A 15,328-nucleotide genomic window follows, 5' to 3' on the forward strand; every position below is an offset into this window, starting at 1 on the left:
GTGGCTTAAAACAATAGAAATGTATTCTTTCATAGTTATGGAGGTGAGATGTCTGAAATGAGGTTGTCACGAGGACCTTGCTCCCTCAGAGACTCTGAGTGGAATCCTTTCCTGCCTCTTCCCAGCTCTGGTGGTGGTAGGCAATCCTAAGTATTCCTTGGCTTACTGAGGCATTGCTCTAGTATTGCCTCTGTTATCACTGGAAGGTTTTCACAGTGTGTCTCTGTCTTCACATGGCATTTTCTCTCTTTATAAGGACACTTATCATATTGGATTGGGGCCCACCCTAATGACCTCATTTTAACTTGCTTACATTTGTGATGACCCTATCTCCAAATAAGATCATATTCACCGGTACCAGGATCTCAGGATATGTTTATGAGGGACACAATTCATCCTCTAACACTTCCTCAGCAGAATATTTCTTACCTGATCCCCCTTTGAAATTTTCTGCACATCACTTCTCTTACAAGACATTTTATTTTATAGATTATATTACTGACTGTAAATATAAGCTCCACAGTGACAAGGATTTTTGACTGTCTCGTATCTTGCTGTTACCCTGATGTTTAGAAGAGAGACAGGAACATAGTACACATACAACAAATGGTACCAATGCTATTGACTTAATGTTAATGTTGCTTCTTTTTGCAGTGATTCTTTCAAATTCTTGAAATTTAGGGGGAATGGAGGGGGCAGTTGCTTGTGCAGACTGAGAGAGGATAAAAATATCTTCCTTTGCAGGGGTTGGTGAACTATTACCTTTGGGCCAAATGTGGTCTTCTGCCTGCTTTTGTAAATAAAATTATATTGTAATACAGTTATGCTTATTTGTTTATATATTGTCTAAGGCTGCTTTTGTGCTACACCGCAGAGTTGAGTAATTGCAACGGAGAGACTGAATCACCCACAAAACCTAAAATATTTACTGTTTCATCCTTTATAGAAAAAGTAAGTGTTCCAACCTCTGTTCTTCCACTGTTTCTGCAGGTTTAACTGTGGGGATTGTTGATCATTAAAAGAGAGTCAGCTTTAAGAATTAATAAACATCTCTCAAGTGAAAATAAAGTGAAGTGGAAGATGGTTTTCCGCAGCTCAGTTAATTTAGACCACTGGGTGTCTCCCTTCCCTAAACTTTACAAGAAAATGTTGAACCAGACATCAGCCAACTGGGACTGTGACATACCAGACAAATATTGACAGTTGCTAAGGCAACTGGGATAAAGTATTGGCCAAAGGATAATATAGGCGCCAATTGTGCGTGCCATGTTTCTCACATAGGGGAGAGACAGAGAGAAAATGAATGAAAAATATATTTCAAGATCCCTCTTTGACTGGGGCTTAAGAACAACTCACAGCTGATGTTTATCTTAACTCCTTTTTTCAGTTTTTCTGGAAATTAACACTTTGGGGACTTGGGGGGGGTACTTAAGTCAGCTAGCATATGTCACAAGGGGGAAATCTGTTTGGGTATCACTTCCCTTTTGCAGTTATCCCTGGAATTTTCTGTTCTACATTGTGTTCTCATGGCCAACTGTAAGGCCACATGTATTTTTTGGCTTGCTTGCTCTTTTCACAGAAGTGGATTCTGCAACACCTACTTTTGGAGATTTCTTATTAGTTGACATTGAAATAATTAGCCTGCCTTTTTCTTTGCCTCCTGTACCATGGTCTGAGGAGTTTGAAACCTGTGGTTTAATTTGAGCTTTTGTCATTGATTAAACTTAAGCATTTGTCATTATGCTAGTGCAAGGCTTCCTAACAGTGGTATTATTGACATTTTTGGATGGATAACTCCTTGTTGTTTGGGCTGCCTTGTGCATTGCAGGGTGCTGAAAAGCATTCTTGGCCACTATCCACTAAATGCCAGTAGCAGCCCCCCAGTTATTAGAATCAAAAATGTCTTCAGATATTACCAAACATCCCCTGGGGAGCAAAATTATCCTCAATTGAAAATGTTGTGCTAGTCAATGCTCAACCATATATTTTTTTCAGATTATTCTTAAAGCATCCTCAGGTAAAGCTGGAGTTTTAAAACAATAATGGGAGAAATTTTGGAGATTCTAGATTGTTCAAATTTCAAAAGACTTCAGTTTTTTACAGTTTGGAAATTCAGAAATTAAAACATTGATGATAAGTCCAGAGAGAGAACTAAACAGGAAGTGCTTTCATTCAGTGAGAAACAAGATCTCCTATAGGAAATTTTGAGGCCTCTTTCTGTATGGAATATTTAGAAGTAGTGCTATTGGGATCTTTGGTTCAGTGCGAAGTCATTCAGGATGGTCTCTGAATATATGCCCCTGCTTTGCTTTCCCCAAAGCCTTTCAAATGACTGAGTTTGGCTGGCTGACTTTGGAGCAGCTGGGACTGATAATGACATGGCATCTAGGAAACTTGTACATCTGATATTTGTCTTCTGGAAAACCATCTGCCTGTCCACAGCCCCTGTGAATTGCCCAGGCTTTGAGTCCCTCCTTGACGGCTGAGTAATCCCATTTCCCCACTGGACAGGAGGGGCTGGCTGAGGTCATTATGACGATTCATTAGCAGCATGTTGGGCTGTAACTCTCAAAGGAGCTTGAAATATTGATTTTATGCATGTCATGCTAAAGATTGAGCAGTTGTAATCCTACTTTGTATATTACTTCTTGCAGATTTAAAACAAGATGGCTTTGCCACCAATGTAGCTGACATGCTCTAATTAATCTTTGTGGAAAGAGTTTGACATGTTTAAATGAGCTCATCCAAAGAGCATCAGTTATCCTTCTCTGATATTGAGGATAAATTGGAATGAAGCATGATTTGGGAAGAATAGAAATCTCACCCTTACTTTATTTTTCTTGGCTAGATCTGTCATCTGCAAAATGGGTTATGATTTATAGTCTATAAGAGTAGTATTGTATAACATATTTTGCTGTGCTTTGCAATATAGAGAAATAGGCATACTCCCAGTATATGATCATGGGGTGACATCCATTTAATGAAGATTGTCTTCTCCAAGTTCTCTAATGGATACTGTTTAAGAGCTTTCTAGAAGAGGCCATAAGCCACAAAACCAGCCGGATTCTTTACTATTCTTTTGGAAAAGTTAGGCAATTAAAAGCTTACATCATTTGTGGGAAACATGACTGATGGTTCAAATGAACTTATTATAAGTTATTTCTTTTGAGCTTACAGTTTGCATATTTTTCTCTAAAATGCCAGCATCGTTAACTAAAATGTGAGAGCACTAGAACTCTAAGGGATCTTAACAAGTAAAATGGGCAGAAAAATCAGTACCTCAGTGAGTAGTTATGAGAATTGAATGAGATAATGTGTGTAAGAATAATTTGGAATGAAAACCAATCTAATTAAAGTTGGAGCTATCTCATTAGGATGGAGGAGCATATATCAGACCTAAGAATCCAAGGCTCCTCCTTCAATAATTCCAGGGTCAGGGCAGCTCTGGTGGCTCAGCAGTTTAGCGCCGCCTTCAGCCCAGGGCGTGATCCTGGAGACCTGGGATTGAGTCCCTGCATGGAGCCTGCTTCTGCCTTTGCCTGTGTCTCTGCCCCGCTCCCCCCCAACCATGTCTCTCATGCATAAATAAATAAATAAAATCTTAAAAAAAAAGAAATTCCACTGTCATTGTTTCCACAAAGGGTGAGGTCAAAGTCATGCTGAAAGGAAATATATCAGTTTTCATGTATCACAATAGATAGTTGTTTTTTTTTTTTTTTTCCTTTTTGGTTTGGGCTTGTTTTATTTTTGAAGAAAAACCAATCCTTGTCCTGAGATACTCTCCCTTCTTAGGTCAACTCCTGAGGATTTCAGCTGAATCTCTTGAGGACAAAAGGTGAAACTCAGAACATTCATTTTTTGCCTCATTCACATGACTCTGATCCAGCTCTACCCTCATAAGTCAAACAAGTTGAGTAGAACTTCCATTAGCCTCAGGCTAATTCCTCAGGCACTTGAGTTTGTAAAAGTTAAGTGGCCCTAAAGGGACTTTATTAGGGAGAGGTGGAGTTATCTGAGAGAGTATATTGGGCTTTGGAGTAGAGTGCTTGAGAGAATGTTATGTGAAAAAGTAAGGAATATTAAGGAAATAAAAAGAATTCATTTGGAGCACACTTTCAAAGATTTCCTTTGCTAGTGAGGCACAAAGGAATGCTGAAGTTGGAAAAAGTTAACCTCTCCTTTATTACCCCATACTTTTCTTTAAAGATCAACTCTACCTATTCCGTTATATGTTTCCATCATAGCCTAGTAAATATTTGGTATAAGGAAGAAAGGTAAGGTGGATTTCAGAGAAGTTATTAGTTTCCCAGCCATCTTTGTGGACACTTGTGGTAATATAATTGGAAGAGCACATTTCCCCTATTTTATCCCTCACCCTACTATAGATTACCAAATGAAGCTGCTGTAAGTATTGGCATGATGGCAGTGGGTCCGAGGCCCAGAGTCTGGTAATAACAGCAGGAAAGTTCCTTCCAGGCTGGAGAGAAAACTGAATTCTTTGAGTACCCTACATGGGTTAGCAATGAGTATCTTCTGCAATAGAAGAATACTCTGCTGTATTTGAGTTTCATATGTGCTCAGTAAATGCTAGGTTAATTAATTTTCATATAACGATATACCATGTCTTCATGGAATTAAGTTCGGATTCCAAACATCAAAATCATAGGGCATTTTGCATACCACCTTCATGAGAATAACCTTACCTACACTGATTGCTTAGTAAATATTGTCTTGTTAAATTGAATCAAGATAGAGAGGTATTATTTGTGATACATCATCTTCTTACCACCATAAAGAATATTTGTAACAAGAGTTACACTCTAAAACATTTTATATGATCTTCTCCAAAGCATAGAAACATATCCAAAACCAGGGTAATTGTCTTGTCTGCTAGTGGTCATTGATTCTTTTAGCTAAATGACTCACATTGCTAGGCCATTTTTGCATATGGCCAAAAATTTTAAAGCTGAGTTATAATATTTCCTTCTCTGTTTGCAGCACAGTTAAGGTACTTAAACTTTATAGGGAAAATGTCTACAAGATGACAAACATTGACTTTTCCTTCTTATTGCTCCATTAATCATCCAGAGGATTGGGACTAGAATGCCAAATGGGCTTTTTCAAATATCAAGCATCTGGATGATAAAAAATTTGAATTTATATTCAAATGTCTTGGAGTTGTATAGACAGTTAATGACCCCTAATAATAGCTTCCTCCAAATGGGAATTTAGAATTTACATATTACTTTTACACACATTTCCCAGTATGGCCTTAATCCTGATAAAAATTGGGTATCTGGTGGCAAAGAAGGACCTTTAGTAAACAATGATGTTAGAATTTTTTGTTATTCAGGGAAAGACAAAGGGAATCAACAATATAATTTAAAACTGTGCTGGTTTTAAGTCTAACAGTTTAAGTAAACTATCCAATTCCTATGCCTTGCCTTGATGGACGGGTTTGGGGATAGCAGGCCAATGTTGCTGGCTAGGCTCAAAGAGATGGAAAGGACGAATTTAAGGAGACCATGATTGGAGGACATACATCAGAAATTGGGCCATGTTAAGGCTAGGGATGTGAATCAACAGGAATAGTGAAAAATAAGGCATATAACTAAAAGGAGGGTTGTTGCAAACCCGGAAGGGGGGCATGGGGCAGTAGGTGTGGGTAGATGTGAATCTTGGACAGATTCCTGAGATCATCACTAATGGAACTTTCCAGAATTTTAGCATCAATTTTACAAAGGTAAACTTTTTATTTAAGGGGTCAGTGAATTGTAGTCATAAAGCCCTAGTTCTATCTTTTTGCTTATCTATTTGTTTGCTCATCAATGAATACCTTTATCCAGTCACCTAATCTCTCTGTCCAATGATCCTTCCATCCTCTCATCAATTTGTTCTTTTATTTTTTATCCAACATTTATTGAATACCCATCTTGTATAGAATTACTGCTTGATATTTCATAGAGGAGTGAAAAGAGTTAAACATAGCCCATAAGGTGCTATCTATGACCCATAATAATGGCTATGATAATTTCAGATTGAGCATGAGGCTGCGCAATGGACTATTACAGATGGGTAAAAGCTTTTTCTTAGTTGTGCTTATGTAGAGATTTATCCTGTTTGCTTTCTGCCTCTTAAATTTAGGGATGAACCCCAAACACGGTTTCCTAAACTTAATAAAGCAATTTGATGTTTTTTTTTTTAAAGATTTTATTTATTTACTTATTCATGAGAGACACAGAGAGAGAGAGAGGCAGAGACACAGGCAGAGGGAGAAGCAGGCTCCATGCAGGGAGCCCGATGTGGGACTCCATCTCCAGGATCACTTCCTGGACCAAAGGTGGCACCAAACCTCTGAGCCACCGGGGCTGCCCCCAATTTGATTGTTTAGCCTAAAAAGAGGTCATCAGTGGGCACACACAGCAAACGTTATAACTCACTGTCATCCCAGTGGGCCAATGGACTAGGGAGTGCTTGTATTTTCCAAAAATCTTTTGAAGAAAACAAGAAACTGGTTAGTTGGAGAGAGAGAGAAGAGAACACAGACACAATAGCTTGGAAACAAAGCTGCATCCTTTTACCATTTGTCTAGGTGGTTCCTCAGAAGTTGTGATGTATCAATTCTCCCTTAACACCAAATCATGTAACCACCAAGGGAATCTGAAGTAGCAAATAACACCTAAGTTGGCTTTTTATTCTATAAAAGTTACAAATCATGAGTAGTTTAAAATTTGACCAAGTGCCTATAATAACTCTATATTACCAGTAAAAGCACATTTGCCTTTGGCTTTACGGCCCATGTACAACATGCTACATACACCTTGCTAGCCAGGGTGGGATAAAGGCTTATAGCAAAAATCAGGGATCTTGGCTGTTACTGCATATTTCAGGGTGAGACTGCAGAGTTCAGGGAACACTCAAGTCAAATAATATTTGACCCCTCATCAGAATACAATTAAATATCTTCCCTGGACATTTTCAGTTATTCACTCATTGAAGAAGAGAAAGGCACAAAACCAAAAGAGTAGTGGAAAAATCAGTGAAAATAATGGTGTGCAGCTTGTGAAATTTGAGGGCCTTGTAAATCCACAGTTAACTTATATAGGATTGAAGAAATGTATAAATCAATACAAAGTCTTGAGAGAAAAAGATGCCCACTAAAAGGCAAGGCTTTTAGAAAATAGTACTTTACTTTTGTTCCAAGTTCGAGAAATCTGTATTGCATTAAACCTCCCGGCGTGTTATGAAGTTCAGCTCTTTTGTTAAAGAATCTGTGTCCAACATTGTCAGAATTATCTGTGATGACCAATGTAATATGACAAGAGGTATATGGTCACACTTCAGATGATCCCAAGCTTCAGTTAAATAAAAGTATTAACTAATTAATGCATTTTTTCTTTGATATATAGTATAGGTTGTTTTAAAAATGTCACTAAAGGCCTACCAAATGGATGAACTGTTTTTAATATATAGAATGAGATTTAACTAGTGAGTAACTTGGGTTACAAACAAATTGTTTAAATGAAATGATCCATTTCTTTAGTTTTGTTTTTGTTTTTAAAGATTTTTATTTATTTATCCATGAGAGACACAGAGAGAGGCAGAGACAGAAGCCAGCTCCACGCAGGTAGCCTGATGTGGGACTCGATCCCAGGACCCCAGGATCATGACCTGAGCCAAAGGTAGACACTCAACCACTGAGCTACTCAGGCACCCCTGAAATGATTCATTTCAAAAAATGATCTAATTCAATGATTCTGTCTACAAAGCTTTGTATTTATAGATGCACCTTGATCCTTTGTTTGAGCAGCCTGACAAACCAAGTGGTCCTGTAAAAAAAAAACAAATCAAATTCATTGATTGGTTGGTATGTTTTTTTTAACAGCTATTTATGAAATAAAAGTTTTTTTTAAAAAAAATGAAGTATAATTAACATGCAATGTTATATTAGCTTCAGATGTACACGTATTGATTCAACAGTTCTTACATTACTCAGTGCTCATCATAAGTATAGTCACCATACAACATTATTACAATATTATTGACTGTATTCCCTATGTTGTACTTTACATCTCCATGACATTTATTTTATTACTGCTAGTTTGTACTTCTTACTCCCTTTTATTTATTTCATTCATCCTCCCACCCACCTTCCCTCTGGCAACCACAAGTTTGTTCTCTGTATTTAATAGAGAGAACAGTTTATTTGTCGTATTTTTCAGATTTCACATATAAGTGAAATCATATGGTATCTGTCTCTCTCTGTCTGACTTTTTTCATTTAGCATAATCTCCTCTAGGCCCATCCATATTGTTGCAAGTGGCAAGATCTCATTATCCTTTATGGCTGAGTAAGACTCCGTTGTATATATACTTATCACATCTTCTTTATCCATTCATCTGTCAGTGGGCACTTGGGTTGCTTCTGTATCTTGGCTATCATAAATAATGCTGCAATAAACATAGGAGTGCATATATCTTTTTGGATTAGTATTTTTGTTTTCTTTGGGTAAATAACCAGTAGTAGAATTACTAGATTATCTGGTAATTCTATTTTTTTAATTTTTTTGAGGAACCTCTGTGCTGTTTTCCACAATGGTTGCATCAGTGTGCGTCACGAACAGTGCCCAAGGTTTCCTTTTTCTCTACAACCTGGACTATACTTGTTATCTCTTGTCTTTTTGATTCCAGTCATTCAAACACATGTAAAGTGATATCTCATTTTGGTTTTGATTTGCTTTTCTCTTATGACTAGTGATGTTGAGAATCTTTTCATGTATCTTTTGGGCATCTTTGTCTTTTTTAGAAAAAAATGTTATTCGGGTTTTCTATTCATTTTTTTAAATCGGATAATTTGTGGGTTTTTTTTGGTGTTGAGCTGTATAATTCTTTATATATTTTGGATATTAACCTTTTATCAGATATATCATTTGTAAATATCTTTTCTCATTCAGTAGGTTGCCTTTTCATTTTGTCGATGGTTTCCTTCACTGTGCAGAAGCTTTTCATTTTGGTGGAGTCTCAGTAGTTCAATTTTGCTTTTGTTTCCTTTGCCTGAGGAGACATATCTAGAAAAGTGTTGCTAAGGCTAATATCAAAGAGATTACTGTTTCTGTTTTCTTCTAGGAGTTTTGGGTCTCCCATTTACATCTTTAAATCATCTTAAATTTATTTTTGTGTATAGTATAAGAAAGTGGTCCAGTTTCGTTCTTTTGCATGTAGTTTCCTGGTTTTTCTAACACCATTTATTAAAAAGATTGTCTTTTTCCCATTGTATATTCTTGTCTTCTCTGTTGTACATTAATTATCCTTGTAAGTGTTGCTTTGTTTCTGGGCTTTCTATTCTGTTCCATTGATCTATGTGTCTATTTTTGTGCTAGTACCGTATTGCTTTGATTATACATATCTTTGTAGTATATCTTAAAATCTGGGATTGTGATGCCTCCTGTTTTGTTCTTCTTGCTCAAGATTACTTGGGCTATAAGGTTGGTAGGGTGTAGTTTTAATAGCTGGTTCCTTTGTTTACTTTTTCATAGCTCTACCACTTTGAGGGATATTGTATACATACAGTTTTAATTAATATTTGCATTGCTTATTCCATTATCACAGTGCCTAGAGAGACCAGAATAAATCTGAAGGGTATGGTGGTGGTTATTTTCTAATCCAGAAACCTAAAGTGCTTTTACTGCAATGAGTTCAGCCTTCAGAATGCTCATGATAATAAAAAAGAAAAGAAAGAGAAAGGGCATTTCAAGCTTTGGGGGTAAGTCATCCTGCAGGCAGTCTGGCCTCCACAGTCAGGTGCCTCTGGGTTTGAGTCCTTACCTGTCTCATCTATAAAATAGGAAAATAGTACTAATCTTGTAACATTGTTACAAAGAAATATTAGGCTGTAAAGATGAAATTTATAAGTGCATGGCATGTAGTAGGTACTCTATAAGTCAATATGGATGGGACCACAGAAGCTGGTGAATTCAATATCCTTGTTTTATGGGCACAGAAGTCCACAAGCTATTCAAGTAGAACATGGTTTTTTCCAAGTTCGGTGTTTCCCAATATGTTCTGCTACTATGTTTTTGTCTCAGCTGAAGAGGCATGTTGTAAGGGAGGATTGAAAAGAAATTGGGAAAAACTTAGTGGATACCATTTTGTGATGGGCCTTGAATGATAGATAAGATTTCAAAAGATGAAGCTAATGGAAGGAGGACTTCCAGGTAGATGATATATAGCAACGAGAAGAGTCTGGACACAATAAAAGTTGAGCCCTTCTGCCAAAGGGGAAAAAGGTCAAATGATCTCTCTGAACAAGCCCCTGGACATAGGCTTGGAGGATAGACAATTCTCTTAATGAATGAAGACTTCGAGGGAGACCTCTGAAACCCTATCTCTCTGTGTCTGAAATCTTCCAAATATGTGCTTAGGCACAAGAGACTCTCTTTTCCCATGGTTGCTGCAGAGGGACCTCTGTAAGTAGCTGATGTTCAGATGAGAAACTGGCTTCTAAATAGGCTTCAGATGAGGAACTGGTTTACATAAGAACAAAGGTCTGAACTGCTTTACACTCAGTTTTGGATATTACTTTTTCTGGATCCTTTCTGGAATTTAGGGGGCACGCAATATGGGATTGAGCTCTATGGAGCCCACTGTCATGAAAATAGTCAAAATGGCAAGCAGAAGAGGGAAGGCTAGAAAGACTTGATAATTTAATATAAAAAACTGAGGTCTGAGAAAAAACTAACACAATCCCCCAGACTCTAAGCTTCCTGAGGGCAAATATGTATTTGCCTTGTTTTCTGCTTTATTCCCAGTTCCAAAACATTACCTGGAATGTTATAGATAATCAATCCATATTTGTTGAATTGGTTAATAACTTAATTTATTGACTAATAAAATAAGAAACTCTTGCCTTCATCTCAGTTGTTGGTGAAAAGTTCAGGACCACATTCATGACAGTTCTTGATCTCAAAATTGTTACCCAAATTCAATGTGTGTTTTTTTTTTTTTTTTTTTGGCAAAGACTGCATATGCTACCCCATGCTTCCTGTCAGGGAAGTTCCTTAGGTGGTGACCAGTATCCAAAGCACAAATTCTCAGAGCTTAGTAATAGGTCTTCATCCATTTGACCCTTTTGAACATGTTCTACCTACTTCCTCAACTGGACTATATGTAACCCCCAGAACGTAGACAATAACACAGAGGGATTAAATGTATAAATTCTGGATTCTGAATATGGGGGTTCAGATCTAGGCTTTTCCACATAACATATTGATGATCCTATGTAATATATTTATCTCCCCAAAGCTTTGTTTTCTTCAGCTGTGATTTTGAGATATAACAATACCCAACTCTTCAGATTCTTAAAGGACTAAAGTAAGTGTGGTAATCTATGTAAAGCACTTTGCATATTGCCTGGTACTTAATAATCTTGTAAATATTATTTCTCTTTTTCCTTTACTTTGTCTCTCTTAAAAATCTTCTTTTTAAATTATGTATATTGTAAAATCAACATTTAAAATATTTATGAAAGTGGGGATCCCTGGGTGGCGCAGTGGTTTGGCGCCTGCCTTTGGCCCAGGGTGTGATCCTGGAGACCCGGGATCGAATCCCACATCGGGCTCCTGGTGCATGGAGCCTGCTTCTCCCTCCGCCTGTGTCTCTGCCTCTCTCTCTCTCTCTCTCTCTCTGTGACTATCATAAAAAAAAAAATATATTTATGAAAGTAAGATAAATTTACAGTTGATTATATGTCTTAGGTGAATTGACATAATTTTATGTCTTTTTGATACATAAATTAATAGTATATCTTACAATTGGTGGCTTCTAAAGTGAGATAAAATTTGAAATTATTGTAACTGCTATTTTGACTATGTGAAGTATGCAAGGAGATATGAAACTTCAGTGTAGACATTGTGTATCATTCTGGGGCATCAATTTACTTGAAGATATATGGATATATTAAAGAGAAGTCAAGATTTACCTGAATTTTTGATTGAAAAATGTGGCATGCCACCGAAACTTTGGCCTGAAATGCTGGATTTCTGCTATAGGTGTTCATTATGCTTAGCTGCTTAGCGTAATGTGATGGGAAAATGTGAGAAGCACAGTGAGAAGCAGTGGTAAGAAAATCAGCCAAGGTCTCTGCCCTCATGGATCTTAGGGTCTAGTGGAGGAGGGACTTGAAAACTAATAACAGAGGGGGGGTATTTTAGCTGCTGTGTTAGTAAAATTATTACAAGCAGCAGCTGAGCACAAGAGAGGGTGTGGTCAGTTCTGTTGGTGGAAAAAGGGTGCCAGTCAAGAAGCCTTCTCAGAGAAGGTAAACTTAAAGTAGATTCTTGAACAAGGATACGGAATTTGGGCACATGACAGGGCCCATCCAACAGGATCCTTGTAGTCTTTGTCCTTTCTTCTGGGAGCTGAGATGCTCTGCAATGTATCAGGGAAAATTTTCACTTTTGAAATTTAGAAATTTTTAGAGGAACTAGAACTTGCATTTCCTGGCATCTCCTCTGCCAAGGTCCTCCAAGGATCTTGTGGGTGGCCTTGCTTCAGCAAGACAAATCTGGGTTCGTTTGGAGCATAGTGACCCTTACTTAACCCACACAAAGAGCTTTGTAACCTCTTCCAGACTTCTGAACCTCTGCTACAAGCAAACCTGCTTCTCAGATTTTGCTCATAAAATATAAGTCCAAGCAACATCCTCTTCTTGGATTATAAAACATTTGTTTCCAGGCTTTTTCTAATAGAACCAGTGGTCAATTCATTCTGTGAGATGCTGCATTTGAATGGAACTGTATATTCTTTTGTAGAGCTCTTTTGTAGGCTGAAATTCAGACCTTAATTTTCTTGATCTAAGGAGAGACACACATCCTTTAGGAAGAATGGTACAACATTGACATCCTTACCCTTTGCACCCCCTGATTATCCCCCAGAACAGCTGGCTTAATGTAACAGTAATTCGCAGTCCTCAGCTGGATGGTTGCAGAGAATTCGTCATTATTCAGAGTTCAGCAAGTGCCAGTAGTGTTATTGAAGTGGTAATTGAATTTGGTGAACCCTCTGTGGTCCAGACAGCATAGCACTGCCGGCGAGAACCATGCAGTGTGGTTAAGATGAATACATTTCCAACAATAATGAATCTTCAAACTAAGCTCGATAGCACACAGCCAAAAGGACATACTGTTTTGATAATTTGATTTATGATATTGAGCATTTTGGATTGAAACCCATGCAGAAGCATGACAATGTGTACCTACAGGAAGATCCTGGAAGAAAAATCCAGTACAGCCTAGAAATCTCTGTCGAAAGTTCTATTGATAATCTCATCAAGCACAGATATGTATGTGACAAATTATTTCCTTGTGTCAAGATGTCCTTACCACATTCTTGAACTGAATCCTTGTGTGGTGGAAGAAAAATTCCCAAATAATTTTCAATGAAGTGTGCCTTATCGCTAAGCAGCAATTAAGTGCTTTCAAAATTTCACATTCACAGAATGATCCCAACAATCTCACTACTTTGCAATGCTGTTTCTAAAAGAGAACATTTATAGTTTGGGAAAATAGCACAAAAATGAAAACTGTTGGAATTGTTTTGGTTGCTGAAAATATACTTGGCCTCATGGCTGCGGCGCTGAAGAAAGGAAAGAGCTTTGGCTCTGAGCTCAGGCAGATCCTGAGTTTGAACCCCAGCTCCTTCATTTACTGTGTCCTTAATAGGCAATTAGCTTCCTTTATAGTCTCCATCTTTCCCTATAAAAATGAGGTCAGTAATGTCTACTTCTGAACATGACAAAGAATAAAGGGCAGAGCTTGGCTGTACTGGATACTTATTGTTAAAATAGCTGTCATTTGCTGGCCTACTATGTGTCTGGCACAGTCAAGTGCTTATGAACACATATTCTCTTACAACAAGGTGGGGTTGATACTTGGGGTGGCCAATTTGGCCCAGTTTGCCTGGGACTGTCTGATCTTAAAACTAAAAGTCCTGAGTCCCAGAAATTCTCTGTCTGGGATAAATGAGGATGGTTGGTCACTCTATTAATATTATGGCCTCCTGTTACAGGTGGAACTTAAGTTCCATTACATTGAGCATCTGGAGGCCTGCATCTTCAGAAAAAGTTTCATAGACCACTTCCAGCTAAATTGACCACAAAGAAATTCTCTATTAGCTCGTCCTGTTTTGATGACCTTCGTTGGGTTTATTTATCACTATTCGATATTCATCTTCGTTGATCTTTTGCTTGCTTTTTGCCTGCTCTTGCCAACAGAGAGAGTGTAAATTCCAGGAAGGAGAGGTAACTTATTTTATTGTTTGTTTTATTAATGGCTGTTTTCCCAGAACTTAAAACAATGCTAGGCACCCAGAATCAGTCAGTAAGTGTTTTTTGAATGAACAAAATGAATGAATTAGCAAGTGTTTTGGATGCTGGAAGTGGTAGTCAACTCAACATGAATGCAGAGGTATGAGGGGAACTTTGCTTGAAGGGATATCTGAATTTACCCTAATTCTTTTATCCTCCCACTTTTAAAGGTAGTATGTTCTTATGTTATCAGTTAAAAAACGGAAAAATGTAAAGAAATCACAAACAAAAAAGGCCCATCATAGCATAACACTATAATACTTTATTGTATATTGTCTCCTGGCTCTCTTTACATTTGTGTTCACAGATACTTTTGAACAAAAACAAATCACTTTTTTCACAGTTCTATACTTTTTGTAAGAGGTAAGTTTGACTTCTAGATTTACCCATTTCTTTTAAGCATTTGTTTGAAATTTTTTAAGTTTCCTCATCTGTAAAATGGGGAGGAGTGCTTACATCACAGGGCAATTAGGCAAATTAAATTTTGTTAATGAAGGTAATGTGCTCAGCACAAAGTGTGCAATAAATATTAGCTATTCTTGATAATTTCCTTTGATTAAACTCTAGAAATCAAATGGGCTTTCCTATTTATCTTAAGGGACAAATAGAAACTTGCTAAATGTATGGATCAGGTAGGAGACGTGAAGTTGAGGATAAGATTTTTTTTTTGTTTATAAATTATGGAAGAACTATAGACCCACTTCATCAGCCAGAAACTTTAACATAAAGGTTATATTAACTTTGACCCTCACACTGTCCAGATAGCAGCCCTGTTCACTGCTGGGCCCTGCATTGCCCCTGGAAATATGCTCTTCTGGACACATAGTAAGAGTAGGTTGGTCAAGATAACGCTGGTGGTTTAAGCTGGATTATTGGGAGGATGGAGAGCACTTTGACTAGAGAATGAAGCCAGAGAGGTAAATTTTGCCTGGCCCAAGTTCAGTTTTTAATACATAGATGTGTCTAG

This window comes from Vulpes lagopus, chromosome 9 (assembly GCF_018345385.1).
Source record: "Vulpes lagopus strain Blue_001 chromosome 9, ASM1834538v1, whole genome shotgun sequence".
In the NCBI taxonomy this organism is placed as follows: Eukaryota; Metazoa; Chordata; class Mammalia; order Carnivora; family Canidae; genus Vulpes; species Vulpes lagopus.